The following is a 22,417-nucleotide window of genomic DNA, read 5'->3' on the forward strand; positions in this document are numbered from 1 at the left end:
TCCTAGGCACTGAGGCCTTCCCCTGTCGGAGGTGGGAAACTACTGGGAGGTAGAGCAGAACCAACACCTTCCCCTGAGGGTGGTGGGCTGAGCCGTGTCTTCCTTTCTAGGGGTCTTCTATTCATGCCATCCATGAGAGACCCCCGTACTCTTCTGAGGCATTCCCATGTTGCTGAAGACTCAGTGTCGTCTTTGTTACTGTGACGTTGCGTGTTCGCGGTGTGCTGCAGTATTCTGTTTTTCCAGCGTATCCAAGGAGACGTGTAGTGCCTAAGAGCGTGAGTGCTACAAAAAGGGTGGTTTGTTCCAACCCAAGCTTGACCATGACTGGTTCTCTCATATGGGTCAAGTTCCCTAAACTTCTCTGTGCCTCAGTTTCCTTGGCAGAAGAACAGGGACCGCCGGGCGCGGTGGCTCAAGCCTGTAATCCCAGCACTTTGGGAGGCCGAGACGGGCGGATCACGAGGTCAGGAGATCGAGACCATCCTGGCTAACACAGTGAAACCCCGTCTCTACTAAAAAATACAAAAAACTAGCCGGGCGAGGTGGCGGGCGCCTGTAGTCCCAGCTACTCGGGAGGCTGAGGCAGGAGAATGGCGTAAACCGGGAGACGGAGCTTGCAGTGAGCTGAGATCCGGCCACTGCACTCCAGCCTGGGCGACAGAGTAAGACTCCGTCTCAAAAAAAAAAAAAAAAAAAAAAAGAACAGGGACAGTAAATGTACCCGTCTGTGTGAGTGTTCAGGGCTGGGCTTCACTGAAAACTACCTTCCCACAGTCCTGGAGGCTGAGGTCTGAGAACAAGGTGTCCTCAGTCGGGCTGGTTCCTCCCGAAGCCCCTCTCCTCGGCTTGCGGACGCCATCTGGCCTGTGCTTATAGGGTCTTTTCACTGTGCCCAAGTATCCCTGGCATCTCTTCCCTCTCACGAGAACAGCAGGTTGCTTTAGGGCACACTCTGACAGCCTCGGGCTAACACTATGAGGCCAAGTACACTCACATTCTGAGGCACTGGGGTTAGGGCTTCAACATCTACTTCCGAGGCTGGGAGATGATAAATTCCTGTTGACGTACCCACCCGGCTTCTGGGCACTGGTTACAGAGCCCCAGGAAACCAGCCCACAGACACAGTGGTCCCTCCACTTGGCTCTGATCCAGAGTGAAGCCAGTGTGGACTGCCAGCCTTTGGGGAATATGAATGCCCGATGGGAAGGAATTCTTTGTACCGTATCGTTGCCTTCATGTAACTCTGAAGTTGTGTCAAAATAAACATTAATGAAAATTCTCAGCAAAAGTCATACATATTCTTGCCAGGGCGAGACACTAGCTCATGACTGTGCCGCTTCCTTTGTTTTGGGCTCAGTGTTATGAACTGGGTACAGGAACGCCTGCCGTTTACCTCGGGCCTCTCAAAAGCCCAGACAAGCACAGGCAACAAAAGCAAAAACAGACAGATGGTCCAACATTGAGGTTAAACATTTCTGCACGTGAAACAACAGTGTAAAAGAGGAAGGCCTCTTTGCCAGTGGAGACACAGGAAGGCCTCGGTCTCCTGCTGGTCCCTGGGCAATGGACCGTCTTGGTGTAAAACCCGATTGTATGTTCTATTTACTGCGATAGGAGAAAACCGCCTTAGGGCTGTATCCCGGCCCGCGGGATAGTCGAAGCAGGCCCTGGAGGAGGGGGTGGGAATTTGGGGAACAAGAGATACGAGAAATGGAGACAAGACAGTACTCTGATCAAGTCTCTCTTAATGGCGGTAATGCAGTGCCTTATATACACTTGGAGGGGAAGGGGTTGGGCCAGAGGCGGAGATGATCTCATCGCAGAGGGCGTGACCAAGTAGGTATTGGTTTCTCTGGTCGAACGTCATGTTGCACCTGCGCTGTCAGGTAGTAATTTTCGCGGGCGCGGGAAAAATGGGTGAAGAAGCAGCAGGAAGAGCGCCATCTTCTATGAGGTATTAATACAGGGAAAAAGGTAAATCTAGGGAGGAGGTAGAAGGTGGAAATGAATAGAGCTCAGGCGTTTTTAATCATCAGTTATTATTCGCTATGGCCAGGGCGTGCAGCTCCGGACAGGGCTGGAGGTGAGCTGTGCGTGCTAGTGGCAATGCTGCTCTTTAATGCACGAAAATGTTTGTGGGATGTTTGTATTTGCACATCAAAGCACAGCACCTTTCCTTAAACTTAATTGATGACACAGAGATCTCTGTTCGCATGTTTTCCTGCTGACCCTCTCCCCACTGTTACCCTATTGTCCTGCCACATCCCCCTCTCCCCTCTCCGAGATGGTAAAGAGATAATGATCAATAAATACTGAGGCAACTCAGAGACCAGTGCGTCCTCCGTATGCTGAGCGCCCGTCCCCTGGGCCCACTTTTCTTTCTCTATACGTTGTCTCTGTGTCTCTTTCTTTTCTCAATCCCATCCCACCTGACGAGAAATGCCCACAGGTGTGGAGGGGCAGGCCACCCCTTCACATATAATGAAATAGGAATCAGCCCTAAAAAGGAAGGAATGGTGAGACAGGCTACCACACGGACTCACCTACGGGTAACGAGATAAGCCAGACACAAAAGCGCTGTGTGACCCCACTCCTACGAGGTCTCTGGAGGACTCAAATCCATAGACACAGACAGTAGAATGGTGAGTGCCAGCGGCTGGGGGAGGGGGAATGGGGCGCCCTTGTTCGATGAGGACGGAGTTTCTGTTTCGTAAGATGAAGAAGTTGTAAATATCTGTTATACAACAATGCGTATATGATTAACACTGCTGAATTGTATCTTTAAAAATAGTTTAAAGGGGCCGGGCGCGGTGGCTTACGCCTGTCATCCCAGCACTTTGGGAGGCCGAGGCAGGTGGATCACAAGGTCAGGAGATCCAGACCGTCTTGGCCAACATGGTGAAACCCCGTCTCTACTAAAATACAAGAAAATTAGCCAGGCGTGGTGGCCTACGCCTGTAATCCCAGCTACTCGGGAGGCTGAGGCAGGGGAATCGCTTGAACCCGGGATGCGGAGGTTGCAGTGAGCTGAGATCGCACCACTGCACTCCAGCCTGGGCAACAGAGCAAGACTCTGTCTTAAAAAAAAAAAAAAAAAAAGTAGTCGGAAGGGTTAACTTTATATTATCTGGTTTTTACCTCCATTAAACAAAATAAAAGCTGAGTGTGGTAGCTTATCCCTGTAATCCCAGCACTTTGGGAGGCCAAAGCAGGATTACTCGAGCTCAGAAGTTTGAGACCAGCCTGGACAACATGGTGAGACCCCATCTCTGCTAAAAAAAAAAAAAAAAAAAAAAAAATTTATTTAATTAGCTGAGTGTGATGGTGTGCACCTATAATCCCCAGATACTCAGGAGGCTGAGGCAAGAGGATTGCTTGAGCCTAGGAGGTAGAGGCTGTGGTGAGCCCCGATGGCACCACCGCACTCCAGCCTGGGTGATGGAGTGAGACCCTGCCTCAAAAAAACAAGATTAAATGAAGTAAAATTAAAATAAAAAGGCCAGGCTAATGATTTTTTTTATTAATAAATGTGGGAAGCTTAATTTAACATGATGTCAATAAACGTGTCTATGGTTCCAAATTCGGGGTCCCTGGTGAGAGAAAAAGAATAAGATGGGGTCGGCCGCAGTGGCTCACGCCTGTCATCCCAGCACTGTGGGAGGCCAAGGTGGGCGGATCTCCTGACGTTGGGAGTTCGAGGCCAACCTGACCCACATGGAGAAACCCTGTCTCTAAAAATACAAAAAATTAGCTGGGCGTGGTGATGGGAGCCTATAATCCCAGCAACTGGGGAGGCTGAGGCAGGACAATAGCTTGAACCCGGGAGGAGGTGCTTGCAGTGAGCTGAGATCGCACCACTGCACTCCAGCCTGGGCAACAAGAGTGAAATGCCATGTCAAATAATAATAATAATAATAATAATAATAATAAATAAGGTAAAGTGCCTCAGGGTGAAGAATCTGGATACCGCTTGACTGAGGGCCACGTGGGGCCACTTCAGCTCTAGTTTCTGTGGTTTATGGCCTGTGGTGTCTTTCCCTTCCCCGGCAGTTCTCGTGGGTGCTGTACTGAAACATTACAACGAGACGGCGTCCCTGCGAGGCTCCCGAGGGAGGGAGCAGGAAGATCCAGGCGGCATCTTGAAGGTACAGCGTGTTCACAAATCTCCCAGGCCACAAGCAAGGAGCCAGCCGGCTCTGAATTCTCCAGCACAGTCAGGGCGCAAGTCAAAGGGCTTCCGATCAGACCTAAAGAGATCCCGCAGGAAGTCCTGACGTTCACAGCAAGCAGGGCTCTGTGCGGGCCAACACGCCGCCCATGGGTGCTCTGGAAAATCACGTGAAGATGGTGCAACGGGGAGAGTTAGAGAGCCCTAAAAGCAAGTCTCAGGCCAGATTCTGCCACGTGCCTCGTTTGCAAACAAGCCCTAAAGATATCCCCAAAAGATATAGGACGTTATTTGGAAACAGGATACTTGCAGATGTAATCAAGCTGAGATGAGGTCATCCAGGAGTAGGGTAGGCTATAAATCCAATGCGTGGTGTCCTTACCGGAGAAGGGGAAAGACAGAAAACGCACAGAGAGCAGGCCACGTGGAGACAGAGGCAGGGACTGGAGTGAGGCAGCCACACGCCCAGGGACGCCTGGAGCCCCCAAGGAGCTGGGAGAGGCGGGAAGGAGCCTTCCCTAGAGCCTCGAGAGGGAGCACGGCCCTCTGACTTCTGCCCCCAGCACCGTGAGGATAAATATCTTTTAAGCCCTGTTTGCTGGAGCGGCCCCAGAAAATACACACACCCTTAGAGACCAGACTGGCAACATTTAGAGTCTGCATCGGGACCCCCGAAATCCTCAATCAGTGTGTGGTCCGAGGACGGCTGGAGAGCCACGTCTGGACCATCCCTGTGGCCGTGGCCTGAGCGCCCTGCACCTGAGCGCTGGCCTGCCCCGGGTCTGATGCTTTCCAGCCTGTGCCTGCGGGGGTGGGAGGGGCTGGTGTCTCTCAGACAACCTCCTGATACCGGTGTAAACCAAACATAGAATTCTAAGCCCCTCAGCTGACTGAATGGACCCCCTTTCTGGCCAAGGGGATCCCAAAGGAACCTGAAAAGGTAGCTCAGGCTGTGACAGGAAGAGGGAGTCAGACAGGCCTCGTGATACCATCCTCCCTTTGGAACTCAGGCACAACTGACCAGCATTCGTGTGAAAACAGAGATCGTAACGTGGGCACAACGGACTCGCTGTAGCAATAAGATATCAAATTCCAACCGGACTCTAGTATTATAGAATTAGACCACCACTTCTCCTGTTGTCCTTCCCAGCTTTTCCCTGTCTCCCCTTTTCCCTACTTTATAAGACAGGAGAAGGGGGAGAAAGCAAAAAGTTGGAAAGAAACAGAAGATAGGCCGGGCGCAGTGGCTCAAGCCTGTAATCCCAGCACTTTGGGAGGCCGAGACGGGTGGATCACGAGGTCAGGAGATCGAGACCATCCTGGCTAACATGGTGAAACCCCGTCTCTACTAAAAAATACAAAAAAATTAGCCGGGCGAGGTGGCAGGTGCCTGTAGTCCCAGCTACTCGAGAGGCTGAGGCAGGAGAATGGCGTAAACCCGGGAGGTGGAGCTTGCAGTGAGCTGAGATCCGGCCACTGCCCTCCAGTTTGGGCGACAGAGCGAGACTCCGTATAAAAAAAAAAAAAAAAAAAAGAAACAGAAGATAAATAGTTAGACGACCTTGGCTTCACCATCTGGCCCTGGCGTTTAAAATAATAATAATAATATTAACCCCTGACCAAAACTACTAGTGTTATCTGTAAATTCCCGACATTGTATGAGAAAGCACTGGAAAACTTTCTGTTCTGTTAGCTGATGCATGTATCCCCCGTCACATTTTCAATGCTTGCTTGATTTATCATGACCCTTTTACATGGATCCCTTAAAGTTGTAAGCCTTTAAAACGGCCACGTATTTCTTCTTCAGGGAGCTCGGCTCTTAAGACGCGAGTCTGCCGACGCTCCCGGCCGAATAAAAAAGCTCTTCCTTCTTTAATCCGGTGTCTGAGGAGTTTTGTCTGTGGCTCGTCCGGCTACAGTATAGCATCGCATGACAGACAGCAGGCGTTAAAATACGTCAAAGTCTTTCACCCCGAAACGTATTTCTTTCACGTACTTCAAAATGGCCCTCGAAGCCGTCTGTTGTGGGGGAAGTTTGCTTTCTAAAACTCCTCATCTAAACTCAAGCATTTCTTCATGCTGACGTCAAGTTTTCAGGCAAAGCTTAACTCTTTCAGCCAATTGCCAATTAGGGTGTCTTTAAAATCCACCGATGACTTAGAAGTCTCCACTTTGAGAGACGTCGTCTCGGGGCAGAACCAATATGCACCTTCCCTACACTGGTTTATGCCTCTGCTTATAACTTCTGTCTCCCCAGAACGTATAAAATCAGGCTGGAACCCAGCCAACCCGGGCACGTGTTCTCAGACCCTCCTGAGGCTCCCAAGGTTACTTCTACATTTGTCACGGGCCAGGGTCACTTGTACATTTGGCTCGGAGAAAACCTATTCAAATATTTTACAGTTTGGTTTTTTTTGTCAACAGTGGAGACTCCAATGTCACCATTCATGTTGCTCATTAAGAAGCCACGACTTACACCGTGAAAACCTGTCAGAGGCGTTGGAACAAGAGCGACTCCATCTTGAACGGGCCTGAGGGACTCCATCATGAACGGGGCCTGAGCGACTCCATGATGAACGGGGCCCGGGGACTCCATCATGAACGGGGCCTGAGCGACTCCATGATGAACGGGGCCCGGGGACTCCATCTTGAACGGGGCCTGAGTGACTCCATGATGAACAGGGCCCGGGCGACTCCATGATGAATGGGGCCTGAGTGACTCCATGATGAACGGGGCCTCAGCGACTCCATGATGAACGGGGCCCGGGCGACTCCATGATGAACGGGGCCTGAGTGACTCCATGATGAACGGGGCCTCAGCGACTCCATGATGAACGGGGCCCGGGCGACTCCATCTTGAACGGGGCCTCAGCGACTCCATGATGAACGGGGCCCGGGCGACTCCATCTTGAACGTGGCCCGGGGACTCCATCTTGAACGGGTCCCGGGCGACTCCATGATGAACGGGGCCTGAGTGACTCCATCTTGAACGAGGCCTGAGTGACTCCATGATGAACAGGGCCCGGGCGACTCCATCTTGAACGGGGCCCGAGCGACTCCATCTTGAACGGGGCCTGAGTGACTCCATGATGAACGGGGCCTGAGTGACTCCATGATGAACGGCGCCTGAGCGACTCCATCTTGAACGGGGCTTGAGTGACTCCATGTTGAACGGGGCCCGGGCGACTCCATGATGAACGGGGCCCGGGGACTCCATCTTGAACGAGGCCTGAGTGACTCCATGATGAACAGGGCCCGGGCGACTCCATCTTGAACGGGGCCCGAGCGACTCCATCTTGAACGGGGCCTGAGTGACTCCATGATGAACGGGGCCTGAGTGACTCCATGATGAACGGCGCCTGAGCGACTCCATCTTGAACGGGGCTTGAGTGACTCCATGTTGAACGGGGCCCGGGCGACTCCATGTTGACCGGGGCCTGCAGAGGGGACGTGCACGGACTGGGAGCCTCAGGGCCCGGCTCTGCAGCTCTGCAAAGTGCCCAACTGAGTGCCTTTCTGTGCAGCACAGTGTGGTGTAACCCGTGCCTGTATCTCGTTCCAGGATGTTCTAGTCGCCTCCACTGGATCCTCTGCTTTTTGCTTTTTGCTTTCTTTCTTTCTTTCTTTTTTTTGATCGCCTAGGCTGGAGTGCAGCAGTGTGATCTCAGCTCACTGCAGCCTCCCCCTCCTGGGTTCAAGCAATTCTCCTGCCTCAGTCTCCCGAGTAGCTGGGACGACAGGTGTGCACCACCACGCCTCCATAATTTTGTTTTTTTTTTAAGTAGAAATGAGGTTTTGCCATGTCGGCCAGGCTGGTCTGGAACTCCTGACCTCAAGTGATCCGCCCTCCTCGGCCTCCCAAAGTGCTGGGATGACACGTGTGAGCCCCCGCGCCTGGCCAGGATCCTCTGCTTTTATGGGCCTCTGCCACGCCCCGTCTCCAGCCCCAGGCAAGCAGTGTCCTGTGCCCTGTGTGTAACGACTCGTCCGTTCTGGACGTCTCGTGGCAACACAATCGCAGCACAGGTGGCTGTTGGTGTTTGGCGTCTCTCGCTGCCGTGGTGTCTACGAAGCTCCTCTGTGCTGTGGCAGGCCTCCGAGTTTCACACCTGACTATGGATGAAGCCTATTCTCTGCTGTGGACAACTGCGTTTACTTGGTCCATGACTCCACTGCTGGCCCAGGTACCCTCCCGCGTGCGCCCTCCTGCGTTCGCCCTCCCGTGTGTCCTCCCGCGTGCCCTCCTGTGTGCATCCTCCTGTGTTCACCCTCCTGGGAGTGCCTCCTCCCGTGTGCGTCCTCCCGTGTGGATCCTCCCATGTGTGCCTGCCAAGTGTGCGTCCCCCCCATGTTCACCCTCCCAGGAGTGCGTCCTCCTGTGTGCGCCCTCCCGAGTGTGCGAGTGTGCGAGTGTGCGTCCTCCCGTGTTCACCCTCCCATGTGTGTTTCCCATGCCGTGTGTGTCCTCATGCGTGCCCCGGGTGTGTTGGGGTCTGTGCCGGGGGTGGTGGAGAATGAAAGAACACACAAAAGATAAAGACACACAGAGAACATGGGGGCCGTCCTCAGAGCCTCCGCCTCACTTTATTTATATTTTATAAACTCCACGTCAGTAGAAAGAATGCAGTGCAAAACAAACTTTCTTTTCTCACATGTAACCTTTTACTCAGTTTTTTTGTTTTTATGCTCTTTTTTATCTGCCCGCCTTCTTGGCGCCTACGGGAGTTTATTAAAAGTTTAATTGGAGATACTGTCCTTAAGCCCTATCTATTTTTTAGTATACTGTTTTCAAAGGCCCCTGCACGGATGTTCTGAATTTGTTCATCTGTTCATCTCCTGGGGAGCTCCCGGTTGCTTCTGCAGCTCTGCTTGGATGATGCACCCGGCTGGTGTCCCGGGAACCGCCGCGGAGGTCCTGGAACGTCCGGCGTGGTGCCCACCGCTGAGGAACCTCGTTTGGTCTCCGGGGAGGGCTGCCTCTTCCCAGACTCTCGGCAGCACGGCTCTGCGGCAGGTCAGAGTTCAGCTGTGGAAAAGGCTGGAGTTCTGTGCTGGGGCGGGGGATGTTGCAGGCAGGTGTCCTGTGAGCAGAGTGGGGGCCGCCAGGTCTCTGAGCAGCACCTGCTCCCCTGAGTGCCCCTGCCCTGAGCTTCCCGCTGGCCATGCCTGGTCTGGGGACACGAGGGTCCCAGGGTTCTCCCTGCAGACCTCCACCACTTCTCCCCAGAAGCCAGGGCCAGCCAGAGCATTCGAGGCTCCCTTTAGCCAGGGTCTCCTAGGGGCTCTGGGGATGGAATTTTGGCTGACCCTGTCTCAAAAAATAATAATAATAAAAATAAAAGTGAAACCTTGCATGAAGGAAGCTACTGTATCTCACCAACCAGAAGCCATGCATAGGTTTGTGGATCCATAAATGCGCCCTTGGAGGAAGCGTGTGGCTGGCGTGTTCACCCTACACATATGATAATTCCTACACCCGGGGTCAGCTGGGGTCAGCCCAGAGCAGCTACTGCCAGGTGCCCAGTGAGTGGCCCAGGTCCCCAGCCCCACGGCCTATCTGGAGACCAAGGTGGCTCCATCTGACAAGACATTTCCCACAGAAAATACCAAGATACACGAAGGCCAAACACATTTAAGAAATGACACCCGGCCGGGCGCGGTGGCTCAAGCCTGTAATCCCAGCACTTTGGGAGGCCGAGACGGGCGGATCACGAGGTCAGGAGATCGAGACCATCCTGGCTAACACAGTGAAACCCCGTCTCTACTAAAAATACAAAAACTTAGCCGGGCGTGGTGGCGGGCGCCTGTAGTCCCAGCTACCCGGGAGGCTGAGGCAGGAGAATGGCGTGAACCTGGGAGGCGGAGCTTGCAGTGAGCTGAGATCCGGCCACTGCACTCCAGCCTGGGCAACAGAGCGAGACTCAAAAAAAAAAAAAAAAAAAAAAAAAAAAAAAAAGAAATGACACCATCGGGGCATTCGGAACTGGGAGGGAGTACACTTCTGCTGTTTTAAGCTCTCGGTTTGCCGTATCTGTTACAGCAGCCCGGGGACAAAGGCTCGTCTCCAACTCCTGACCTCGTGGGCCTTGACTGAGCCCATCTCTGAGGACCAGGAGGCGTCTGCACAGCGTCAGTGTCTGCAGCTCGGGCCGCCCAAGCGCCTGGGACCCTCCTTCTGGGTCCCCAATCTCAAAGCCTCTGCGACACCTGCAGCCTAGGACCCTCGGTCCCTCCACGCCTCCCTCGGGGCCCTCGACCCCAGGCAGCTCCCCAGGCAGCTCCCCAGGCAGCTCAACCACCAGACCCACACGCCACGGAGCCTCGGTCCCTCCATGCCCTGTGGAGCCTCGTAAAGCCACACACACTTAGGGAGCCTGTGTCTCCCCCACCCTACAGGACCTGGGTCCCCTTACCCCCATGCCCCTTGGAGCCTCTTCCACTCCTGTCCTACCCACGGCCCACAGACTCTCTCTTCCACCCCTCACCCCCCACCCCCTTGCCCCACCGAGTCTCTGTTCCCCTCCATGGCCCACTGAGCTTGCATTGCCACACCTCCCATGCGCCACAGATCCTGTGTCCCCCGCCTACACCCCACAGACCCTGTTCCCCTCCATGCCCCCTGGAGCCTGCATTCCAAAGTGCTGGGCTTACAGGCGTGAGCCATCGCCAGGCTACGTTTTGGATTTTCAGTAGAGACGAGGTTTCGCCACGTGGGCCAGGCTGCTCTTGAACTCCTGACCTCAGGTGACCCACCTGTCTCCATCCCCTGAGGCGGGCAGGTGGACAGGAGGGTGGGGAGTCCGGGAGCTCGGATGCAGGAACCACAGGAGGCCCCGGCTGCTCGCTGCTGCCACCATGAGGCCAACGCCAGGTTATTGTATGAATCGAGCTGCTTTCGTCTGCTGTGAGATTTACCACAAGACAAAGCTTTAAAAAATACTTTGGCCGGGCGCGGTGGCTCACGCCTGTCATCCCAGCACTTTGAGAGGCTGAGGTGGGCAGATCACAAGGTCAGGAGTTTGAGACCAGCCTCGGCAACCTGGTGAAACCCCATCTCTACTAAAAATACAAAAATTAGGCCGGGCGCGGTGGCTCACGCCTGTCATCCCAGCACTTTGGGAGGCCGAGGCGGGCGGATCACAAGGTCAGGAGATCGAGACCATCCTGGCTAACACGGTGAAACCCCGTCTCTACTAAAAATAGAAAAAAACTAGCCGGGCGAGGTGGCGGGCGCCTGTGGTCCCAGCTACTCGGGAGGCTGAGGCAGGAGAATGGCGTGAACCCGGGAGGCGGAGCTTGCAGTGAGCCGAGATTGCGCCACTGCACTCCAGCCTGGGTGACAGAGCGAGACTCCGTCTCAAAAAAAAAAAAAAAAAAAAATTAGCCGGGTGTGGCGGCAGGTGCCTGTCATCCCAGCTACTCCGGAGGCTGAGGCAGGAGAATGGCTTGAACCCGGGAGGCGGAAGCCGCAGTGAACTGAGATTACAACACTGCACTCCAGTCCGAGAGATAGAATGAGACTAGGTCTCAAAAAAAAAAAAAAAAAAATGAACAATAGGGTCTCGAGCCGCAGCTCATGAAGTCCAGGGATGGGCTTTGGGGTGACACTGTGTGTGCGTTTCCAAGCAGCTTTCTGGGACACAGAACGTGTTGGGAATCAACAGGGAAAATGGTTCTGGGCAAGCTCCGGCCGTGATGTGGACCTGGGGTTCCGGGGCCCTGTCTTCTGGGCCGGCCGGGCCCCTTGGCACCTGTGCCCTCTGGCGATGGACGTGCCCCGGCCTTGGCAACGCGTCTCCGTTCTTCCCACCGCCGGCACGTGGAGCACGGCCTGTGCCTGGGACGAGGACGCTGGAGGCTTCTGTGGAATCTGAGCCGCTCCCTTCCAAGGCCGGCACCTGCTGTCCTTTGACCTTGGGGTTCCTGCCCGAGCCACGGCTGTGACCTGGTGCCCCCCGGAGCTGGGTTTCCTTTATCCTCCTTGGTTTCTCCTGTCACAGCCCCAGGGGCTCCCCTCTCGCCGGCTGCGTAGACAGAGGGATTTCTCACCACCACAGAGCTGCTATTGCAGCCGGCGTGTCCTTATTCCTCACCGGAGGGGAGTTTTCCGGGACAATTTGGTGGGTTAGGGGGTCAGAAAGTGGGCAGTGCTGATCGCCTGGGTCAGAGATGAGGTCACAGGGACTCAAAGCTGAGTCAGTTCCTGGGTGGCGGCCACAGACCAGAGGAGCCGGTTGGTACCAGCTGCCCCGTCCAGCGCGGGGACATATCTCAGCACGACCGTCGGTTTCACAAGAGGGATGTCTTCCCAGGAGCAATTCCAGGACGGCCAGAGTCTTGGAGCCTTCAGCGGCCTGAGTCCGAATCCATCGTTTCCAATCCAGCGGCTAATTTGTTAGTCCTGTAAACACAGTCTCGTCCCCGGGCAAGAAGCAGGTTTGCTTTGGGAAAGGGACTATGATCGTCTTTGTTTCCAAGCTAAACGACTATAAAGCAAGTTCCTCCCAAAGACACTGTGGCCGACACCCTGGAGGGAGGAAGGACAGCTGGGAGGTTCGAAGCAAGACGGACTCAGTGAGGTTCAGACCCCTTCACTGTCCGGATGTGCTCACGTACGATTTTGGCGGACCGGGCGCAGGGGCTCACGCCTGTCATCCCACCACTTCTGGGAGGCTGAGGGGGGTGGATCACAAGGTCAGGAGTTCAAGACCAGCCTAGCCAATGTGGCGAAAGCCCGTCTCTACTAAAAATACCAAAACTAGCCGAGTGTGATGGCAGGTGCCTGTGGTCCGAGCCACCCAGGAGGCTGAGACAGCAGAATGGCTTGAACCCGGGAGGCGGAGGTTGCAGTGAGCCGAGATCGCGCCACCGCCCTCCAGCCTGGGGGACAGAACGAGACTCAGTCTCAAAAAAAATTGTTTTTGGCCTGGCGCGGTGGCTCAAGCCTGTAATCCCAGCACTTTGGGAGGCCGAGACAGGCGGATCACGAGGTCAGGAGATCGAGACCATCCTGGCTAACACGGTGAAACCCCGTCTCTACTAAAAATACAAAATATTAGCCGGGCGAGGTGGCGGGCGCCTGTAGTCCCAGCTACTCCGGAGGCTGAGGCAGGAGAATGGCGTGAACCCGGGAGGCGGAGCTTGCAGTGAGCTGAGATCCGGCCACTGCACTCCAGCCCGGGCTACAGAGCAAGACTCCGTCTCAAAAAAAAAAAAAAAAAAAAAAAAAATTGTTTTTGCAAAAGCAGTTTCAAGCCCAGGGAGAACAGTCTTTTCCTGTGGGACCTGCCTGGACCGGCTCGCCAGCTCCCTCCCTGCAGGATGCCGGGGGGGGGGTCTCTGGGGGTTACCATGCAGGCCCCACCTGTTCCTGGGGGCTGCCTAGAGGGCCCCCACTCAGGGGCAGCCGAGGGCCTCAAAGGGGCAGCCGAGACGCCAGTTCCTGCTGGGGTCCGTTGAGGTTATCCGTAGTTAATTGTTATCTAAAAGGTGATGCAAGCTTGTTTTCAAAACGCAAACAGGCCGGTGAAGTGGCTCACGCCTGTCATCCCAGCACCTGGGGAGGCCGAGGTGTGGGGATGGCTTGAGCCCAGATTTAGAGACCAGCCCGGGCAACACAGCCAGGTCCCGTCTCTCCAACAAATAATCATTATAAATACATAAAAATAAAAATGCCCCAGTAAAGATGTTTATAAAGTAAAAAAAAAAAAAAAGGAAAAGAATCTCTTTTTTTTTTTTTTTTTTTGAGACGGAGTCTCGCTGTGTGGCCCAGGCTGGAGTGCAGTGGCCGGATCTCAGCTCACTGCAAGCTCCGCCTCCCGGGTTTACGCCATTCTCCGGCCTCAGCCTCCCGAGTAGCTGGGACTACAGGCGCCCGCCACCTCGCCCGGCTAGTTTTTGTATTTTTTAGTAGAGACGGGGTTTCACCGTGTTAGCCAGGGTGGTCTCGCTCTCCTGACCTCGTGATCCGCCCGTCTCGGCCTCCCAAAGTGCTGGGATTACAGGCTTGAGCCACCGCGCCCGGCCAATACTTATTTTTAATCATTCAATTTGCAATTTAATCCCTGAATTTTGCATTCAGTTTGCATATTTAGTTTTAATCGTGCAATGTGAAATTATATAATGTCAACTTACCCGTTTCAAAGTGTGCACTGGAGTGGCGTTTAGCGCAATCACAATTTGGCAGGATTTTTATTTTTATTTTTATTCTTTTTTAGATAGCCTCTCTCTGTAACTCCATCACCCAGGCTGGAGTGCGGTGGTGCGATCTCGGCTCACCACAACCTCCACCTCCTGGATTCAAGCGATTCTCCTGCCTCAGCCTCCGGAGTAGCTGGGACCACAGGCGCCGCCACTACGCCCGGCTGATTTTTGTATTTTTAGTAGAGACGGGGTTTCACCATGTTGGCCAGGCTGGTCTCGAACTCCTGACCTCGTGATCCACCCGCCTCGGCCTCCCAAAGTGCTGGGATGACAGGTGTGAGCCCCCGCCCCTGGCCCTGCAACCTGTTTTATCAGCAGAATCTTTGGGACCTGTATCCGTGTCAACCTCTTATGTGGTCCTATGACTGGGAAGCCCAGGAAAGTAGCCCAAGAAGGAGCGGCTCCGGTTTGAACGCCTCTGACATTAGCAGCTACTGTTTGCACAAGCAAAAAAATAAAAGCAGCAGATTCTTTCATCAGGGTCCCGTTTGAAGTTTCTCTCTGGGTTATTGTAACTTCCTTTTCTTTTTTTTCTTTTCAGACAGTCTCGCTCTGTCACCCAGGCTGGAGTGCAATGGCGCGATCTCGGCTCACGGCAACCTCTGCCTCCCAGGTTCCCGCTATTCTCCTGCCTCAGCCTCCCGAGTACCTTGGACTACAGGTGCACGCTGCCTCGCCCAGTTTTTTTTTTTTTTTTGTATTTTAGTACAGACGGGGTTTCACCATGTTGCCCAGGCTGGTCTCCAACTCCTGAACTAGGCTCAGTCCCAAAGTGCTGGGATTGCAGGCGTGAGCCACCGCGCCCGGCCTGGTGACGGTTTTAAAGAAGTCACAGCTCAGAACACAGCAGCTTCGGGAATCGCACCTGCGGATGAGTTCACGTGGCCTCTGGTCTCGGCTCACGCAGCTGTGCTCTGAGCCCGTCACGGCCCGGCCTGAGGCCCCGTGAGCCGCCGGCTGCCCGGTGCTGTTGGAAACCTGTGTCCAGGGCTCCCAGGTTTGTGCCTCTGTTCCCGGCGATGACCCACAGGGACCCTCTGTTGGTCACACTGCAGCCTCCCGGAAACCCTCCCTGCTCGCTCTAAACCACCGGTGAGAATTGCCGGAAACAGGATGGGATAACGCTCTGGGCCCAGTGAAGGTGGTGGCCGCGGGTCCGTCTCTGTCTCCTGCATTCCCGACCAGGACCCCATAAATCATCCAACCTTTCTTCTCTGCCTCGGGGGCGCCTTCAGGCCGCAGACCTGGGACTGGCAAATAATCAAAGCTTTATCTCCGTCTGGTGTCTCTCCTAGCGTGGGAGGGTTGCTCCCCATCCTGAATATTCGAAACTCAACCCCGCCTCATGTGATTTTCTAGTGGAGAAGAGAATTTTCCATTCCGGGAAGCACCTGGACCAAGGGCTTCCGTGCCCGGCCTTGGGAGGGGTTTGCAAACACCCCTTGCCGGGCACAAGGGCACGGTCAACAGGGAAGTCCCAGCAATTGACAGGGGCTCACTCTGGGCCCACTTCACTCAAGCACCATTCACAACCCTCGGCTCGCAGGAAAGAGGCAGCGCCGAGGCTCGGACCCCACGTCCCTCCACCCACATGATGTCCCCACCTGGTGTCCAGCCCACAACTGGCCGCCCAGGACACAGAGGGAGGAAGGGCCGGGCCCGGTGACTGTGTGAGGAGGCGTGGAAGCCGCCCTCCTGCTCCCTGTCACACCAGGGCACAGGTCATTTTGTGGCTCTCCCAGGGCTGTGGAAGGAGGCGGAGAACAGGTGGCTGGTGTCCCCGCAGGGCCTCAGTGAAGGGAGGAGGGAGGAGGGCGAAGGGGGAAAGAGGCAGAAGGGAGGAAACAGATGGGCCAAGAGGAAGCCGCAGGGGGCTGTGGGCAGAGACGGGGAGTCTCAGTGAAGAGAGGAAGGAGGAGGGAGAGGAGGGAGGAGAGGGGAGGAGGAGCAGGGGGAGGAGGGAGGAGAGGGGAGGAGCAGGGGGAGGACCGAGGAGAGGGGAGGAGGAGCAGGGGGAGGACGGCAAAGAGCGGAGGAGGAGCAGGGGAGGAGGGAGGAGAGGGGAGGAGGAGCAGGGGGAGGACGGAGGAGAGAGGAGGAGGAGCAGGAGAGGACGGAGGAGAGCGGAGGAGGAGCAGGGGGAGGAGGGAGGAGAGGGGAGGAGGAGCAGGGGGAGGACGGAGGAGAGGGGAGGAGGAGCAGGAGAGGACGGAGGAGAGGGGAGGAGGAGCAGGGGGAGGAGGGAGGAGAGGGGAGGAGGAGCAGGGGAGGACGGAGGAGAGGGAAGGAGGAGCAGGGGAGGACGGAGGAGAGGGGAGGAGGAGCAGGGGGAGGACGGAGGAGAGGGGGGAGGACGGCGAAGAGGGGAGGAGGAGCAGGGGGAGGACGGAGGAGAGGGGAGGAGGAGCAGGGGGAGGAGGGAGCAGAGGGGAGAAGAAGCAGGGGGAGGAGGGAGGAGACGGGAGGAGGAGCAGGGGAAGGACGGAGGAGAGAGGAGGAGGAGCAGGAGAGGACGGAGGAGCAGGGGGAGGAGGGAGGAGAGGGGAGGAGGAGCAGGCAGGAGGGCGGAGTGTGGGGAGCCCCCGGGGCCTGAGGCAGGATGGAAAGAGGCAGAGAGGCCGGTGGCCTGTGGCTCGGTGGCCGATCAGATGTCCCTGTGCCAGGACAGCAGCCGCCCCGAATATTCCGTGCACTCTCTGAGGCCCTGTCCGGGCGTCCAGCTTGGGGTGGGAGACAGCGGGGTGCGTGGGGAGCACCTGCAGAGTGGACGGGAAGCAGCTGGGCGGAGGCAGGAACGGGCCCCGGACAGACCCCTGACCCGGGCTCCTGGTTAGCCCCGGGGGAGAGATCCCAGGCGTGGGCAGCGCTGGGAGAACCCACTTCCACCCACGGAGGCGTCACAGGCTGCTCAGGACCCAGACGAGGCCCACGGGGGCCGGGAGAGGTGGGAACCTGCAGGGGACGACCCCGGTGGGTTTGCTGGCCAAGGCGCCCAGAGCCTGCAGGCCTCAGTCTGCCGGTCCCGTGCCTTGTCCGCGGGGCTCAGAGGACAGCACCTGTTCACCTCGACCTGGGGGCTCCGGGGGACCCACCGTGGCTGCGGCCAGTGCCCCGAGTGGGGCCCGTCCGTCAGAACCTCCATGTCCCCTGCAAGGGCCCCTCTGAACACAGCTTGGGGACGTCCTTGCTGTCTGCAAACCCCTGACTGGGGGACTCCGGGGTCACTGTTGGGTTCCCTGGGGGGATCTTCCTGCCCCCACTCCTGGTCTGTGAGGACCGGGGCCCCTGCCCTGACCCTGGGGGACTCCGGGGACACTGCTGGGTTCCCTGGGGGGATCTTCCTGCCCCCATTCCTGGTCTGTGAGGACCGGGGCCCCTGCCCTGACCCTGGGGGACTCCGGGGACACTGCTGGGTTCCCTGGGGGGATCTTCCTGCCCCCATTCCTGGTCTGTGAGGACCGGGGCCCCTGCCCTGACCCTGGGGGACTCCGGGGACACTGCTGGGTTCCCTGGGGGACCCCGGCCCCTGCCCCCACTCCTGGTCTGTGAGGACCGGGGCCTCTGCCCTGACCCTGGGGGACTCCGGGGACACTGCTGGGTTCCCTGGGGGGATCTTCCTGCCCCCACTCCTGGTCTGTGAGGACCGGGGCCCCTGCCCTGACCCTGGGGGACTCCGGGGACACTGCTGGGTTCCCTGGGGGACCCCGGCCCCTGCGCTGACCTGGGCATTGGGGTCCCCGTGTGAGTTCGGGGCGGAGTTCACTGCCCAGCCGGGTGGGGACAGACGCGTGGCGGGGCGGGACGTCCCTCCTCCTCCGGCAGGAATGTCCGTGCCAGCCAATGGCAGCGGCCGGGGTGTGTTTTAGGGACAGTCCCCCTTAGACACCGGCGGGAGCGGCCAGGAGCTCTGAGACTCGCGCGGCTGGAAGGTGAGTGTGTCCACCCCGTGCTGCTGATGCCGGTTCCCCTGCGGGGGACGTGGGGGCGGGGGACAGCGCCCGCTGCGGGCTGGGGATCGGGAACCCGCGTTTCCATCATTCAGGTTCCTTCTCCTCCTCCTCCCGGGAGCCTTAGCCGGGGGCACGGGCCGGGGGACGGTCGCCTGGGATCCGTGGCCTGTGACCCTCGCAGGCCCGGAATTGTCTGCTGGGCCAGAGCCAGTGTGGACACGGCCCGGGACGGTCAGGGAATGAGCCTGGGGGCCACGGCTTGCAGGACCGGTCGGACGTCCTCGCTCGGCCGCCGGGGCCTGGATGGGGACAGGTCGGGGCAGCTGGGACTGTGGGGACGGTGGACTGGGGGGGTTGCTGGGATCTGAGCACGCAGGTCCTTCCGTGGATTCACCCAGCAGCTATTCGCCCCGTGCGTGCGTTCCAGGTGCGGGTCACGGCCACTCACGCCTCTGGGACGTGAGCCTCCCCGAGGACTCAGCGGGCGGGAAGGTGTAGGTGTCTCACCTGGCTGGCGGGTCACCGGGCGGCTCGGCCCGTCCGTCATCTGTGCAGTCCCACGGCGACGGCGAAGGCCGCAGGGGGGAGAGGACCGGGGTGGAGGGGACCCGGGTGGTGGGGATCGGGGTGGAGGGGACCGCGGTGGAGGGGACCGGGGTGGAGGGGACCGGGGTGGAGGGGACCGGGGTGGAGGGGACCCGGGGTGGAGGGGACCGCGGTGGAGGGGACCGGGGTGGAGGGGACCGGGGTGGAGGGGACCCGGGGTGGAGGGGACCGGGGTGGAGGGGACCGCGGTGGAGGGGACCCGGGTGGAGAGGACCCGGGTGGAGGGGACCCGGGTGGAGGGGACCGGGGTGGAGGGGACCGCGGTGGAGGGGACCGGGGTGGAGGGGACCCGGGTGGAGGGGATCGGGGTGGGGGGGACCCGGGGTGGAGAGGACCCGGGTGGAGGGGACCCGGGTGGAGGGGACCGGGGTGGAGGGGACCGCGGTGGAGGGGACCGGGGTGGAGGGGACCCGGGTGGAGGGGACCCGGGTGGAGAGGACCAGGGTGGAGAGAACATCCCCCAGGAAGGGTCAGTGCTCTGCGGGGCAGCCTCAGACCCCGCTCCCATGTGCCATCTGGACGAGATGGCAGACGTGGCTGGGACTGGGGGCCGCCCGGGGACTCCTTCCTGTTCAACTTTGTCATGTGTGGGGAGGGGTCGGGGGATGTGGGGACAGGAGGGGACGCTCCTCAGTGGTCCGGGGACCTGGGATGTCTGGGGAGGGGTCGGGGGACGTGGGGACAGGAGGGGACGCTTCTCAGTGGTCCGGGGACCTGGGATGTCTGGGGAGGGGTCGGGGGACGTGGGGACAGGAGGGGACGCCCCTCAGTGGTCCGGGGACCTGGGGTGTGAGGACGGCATCTCTGACGGGAGGGGAGGGACTGTGACGGGAGGGGAGGAGGATGACCGGGAGGGGAGGAGGATGACCGGGAGGGGAGGAGGATGACCGGGAGGGGAGGAGGATGACCGGGAGGGGAGGAGGATGACCGGGAGGGGAGGAGGATGACCGCAGCCGGAGTTGGTGGAACCGTTCATGACACAGAGGATGTGACTGTTCACCTTTGGGTCTGGCCTATCTTGGGAGACACCAGCTTCCTCGAGTCTTCTGAACCAAAAAGTATGTGAGACAGGCCTCAGGACATTTCGAAAGTGTGTTTTGCTGGCCGGGCGCGGTGGCTCACACCTGTCATCCCAGCACTTTGGGAGGCCGAGGCGGGCGGATCACCTGAGGTCAGGAGTTCTAGACCAGCCTGGCCAACATGGTGAAACCCCGTCTCTACTAAAAATACAAAAATGAGCCGGTCGTGGTGGCAGGTGCCTGTCATCCCAGCTACTCAAGATGCTGAGACTGGAGAATCGCTTGAACCCGGGAGGCGGACGTTGCAGTGAGCCGAGATCTCGCCACTGCACTCCAGCCTGGTGACAGAGCGAGACTCCGTCCTAAAAACAAAAAACAAAAAAAGTGTTTTTTGCTGAGGTTGGGAACGAGCCTGTGACCCAGTCTGAGGAGGTCCTGACGCCCTGGGCCTCAGGTGGTCGAGGACAGCTTGGTTTTATGCCTTTTAAGGAGACGGCAGACCTGAATCAGAACGTGTAAGAGGAACCTGGGCTCTGTCAAGCGTGTCCGTGAGAACAGACCACCAAACAGGCTTCGTGGGAGCCATAAAAGCTGTTTATTCACTTGGGTGCCGGTGGGCTGAGTCCGAAAAGAGAGTCAGCAAAGGGGGAGATGGGGAAGGGGTGGGTTGATAGGACTTGGGGAGGTCATGGAAAACGACAGCCAAAGGTTCGGATCTAAAGGGGCGGCCGGCCCCTCCGCACCTGTGGGGGTTTCTGTGTGTCAGGTGCTGAGAAAAGAAATAAGACACAGAGACAAAGTATAGAGAAAGGGGACCGGCGCTGAGGGACTCCAGGCAGGCACCGGTCTCTGAGTTGCCTCAGTATTTATTGATCATTATCTCTTTACCATCTCGGAGAGGGGAGAGGGGGAAGTGGCGGGACAATAGGGTAACTGTGGGGAGAGGGTCAGCAGGAAAACATGTGAACAAAGATCTCTGTGTCATCAATAAGTTTAAAGAAAGGTGCTGTGCCTTGGCCTTGCACGGATACAAACATCTATACAAACATCTATACAAACATCTCGTATGCAAACATCTGGAATGCAAACATGAAACGGCAGCATTGCCACAAGCACACACAGCTCACCTCCAGCCCTAAGGTGGTTTTCTCCTATCTCAGTAAATAGAACGTACAGTCGGGTTTTACACCCAGACATTCCATTGCCCAGGGACCAGCAGGAGACCGAGGCCTTCCTGTGTCTCAACTGCCAAGAGGCCTTCCTCTTTTATTAATCCTCCCCAGCACAGACCCTTTATGGGTGTCAGTCTCTCCCTTCCCACGAGGCCATATCTCAGACTATCCCATGGGGAGAAACCTTGGACAATACCTGGCTTTCCCGGGCAGAGGTCCCTGCGGCCGGCCTTCCGCAGTGTTTGTGTCCCTGGGTACTCGAGATTAGAGAACGGTGATGACTTTTACCAAGCAGACTGCCGTCAAGCCCTTCTTTAACAAAGCACATCCTGCATAGCCCTAAATCCATTAAACCCTGAGTCAACACAGCACACATTCCTGCAAGCACAGGGAGCACACATTCCTGCAAGCACAGGGTTGGGGCTATAGGGTTACAGATGAACAGCATCTCAAGGCAGAAGAATTTCTGTGAGGACAGAACAAAATGGAGTCTCTTAAGTCTGTAGATACGGTAACAGTCTGATCCCTCTTTCTTTTCCCCACGGTTATTTATTGTTAGCAGAGGAAGGGGTTACAAGGTGCACGGTGGACAGCTCCTAAGACTCATTGTCGAGAAGACGAACGGCACACGGTCGATGGGTCAGCTAAGGTAGGGCAGGGACGAGTCACAATAGGAAAACGTGGTAATTTCAGTTACTCAGTGAAGGCAGGCACTGGCTGTTTTACTTCTGTGTCGTTCTTTGCTTTGACTGCTCCCGACTTCTCGGCTCCTGCAGGCCTCCGGGACGTGTACGTGCAGGTCAAGGGGGTGATAATGACTGAGGTTCGGCTCAGAGGCCTGACGGGTTAAATATGTGAAGGCAGGACAGCTCGACGGGCGGTGAGGCGGACTTCCAGGTCATAACTAGATTTTAAAATTTTTCTTTTTTTTTTTTTTTTTTTGAGACGGAGTCTCACGCTGTTGCCCAGGCTGGAGTGCAGTGGCGCGATCTCAGCTCACTGCAAGCTCCGCCTCCCGGGTTCACGCCATTCTCCTGCCTCAGCCTCCCGAGTAGCTGGGACTACAGGCGCCGCCACCTCGCCCGGCTAATTTTTTGTATTTTTAGTAGAGACGGGGTTTCACAGTGGTCTCGATCTCCTGACCTTGTGATCCGCCCACCTCAGCCTCCCAAAGTGCTGGGATGACAGGCTTGAGCCACCGCGCCCGGCCGATTTTAAAATTTTTCTGACTGGCAATTGGTTGAAAGAGCTCTTATTAGGCCGGGCGCCGTGGCTCAAGCCTGTCATCCCAGCACT

At 57.1% G+C, this 22,417-nt stretch overlaps 1 protein-coding gene and 1 long non-coding RNA gene across 9 annotated transcripts in view; one reads left to right on the forward strand and one right to left on the reverse strand.

Annotated features, from left to right (window-relative positions):
- LOC102122539 (PI-PLC X domain-containing protein 1) overlaps window positions 1–22,417 on the forward strand; it is a 58,384-nt gene that overhangs the window by 2,053 nt on the left and 33,914 nt on the right. For 2 of the 8 annotated variants that reach the window (XM_065538259.2, XM_065538265.2), the window contains exons 1-2: window positions 18,265–18,303; window positions 21,681–21,770. The gene's annotated coding sequence lies outside the window, so the exon portion shown is untranslated. Of the gene's footprint in view, window positions 1–110; window positions 279–2,452; window positions 2,646–4,053; window positions 4,149–6,595; window positions 8,356–8,965; window positions 9,186–14,915; window positions 15,467–18,264; window positions 18,304–21,680; window positions 21,771–22,417 lie in introns of those variants that run through there. The other 6 variants (XM_065538260.2, XM_065538266.2, XM_065538261.2 and 3 more) reach the window with 4 other exon arrangements.
- On the reverse strand, window positions 8,715–15,701 carry LOC141409490 (uncharacterized). Its single transcript, XR_012430428.1, has 2 exons — window positions 15,240–15,701; window positions 8,715–9,479 (listed from the first exon to the last, which is right to left on the reverse strand). It is a non-coding gene; the product is annotated as an uncharacterized lncRNA (long non-coding RNA).

The sequence above is a fragment of the Macaca fascicularis genome, chromosome Y, assembly GCF_037993035.2.
Source record: "Macaca fascicularis isolate 582-1 chromosome Y, T2T-MFA8v1.1".
NCBI lineage: Eukaryota > Metazoa > Chordata > Mammalia > Primates > Cercopithecidae > Macaca > Macaca fascicularis.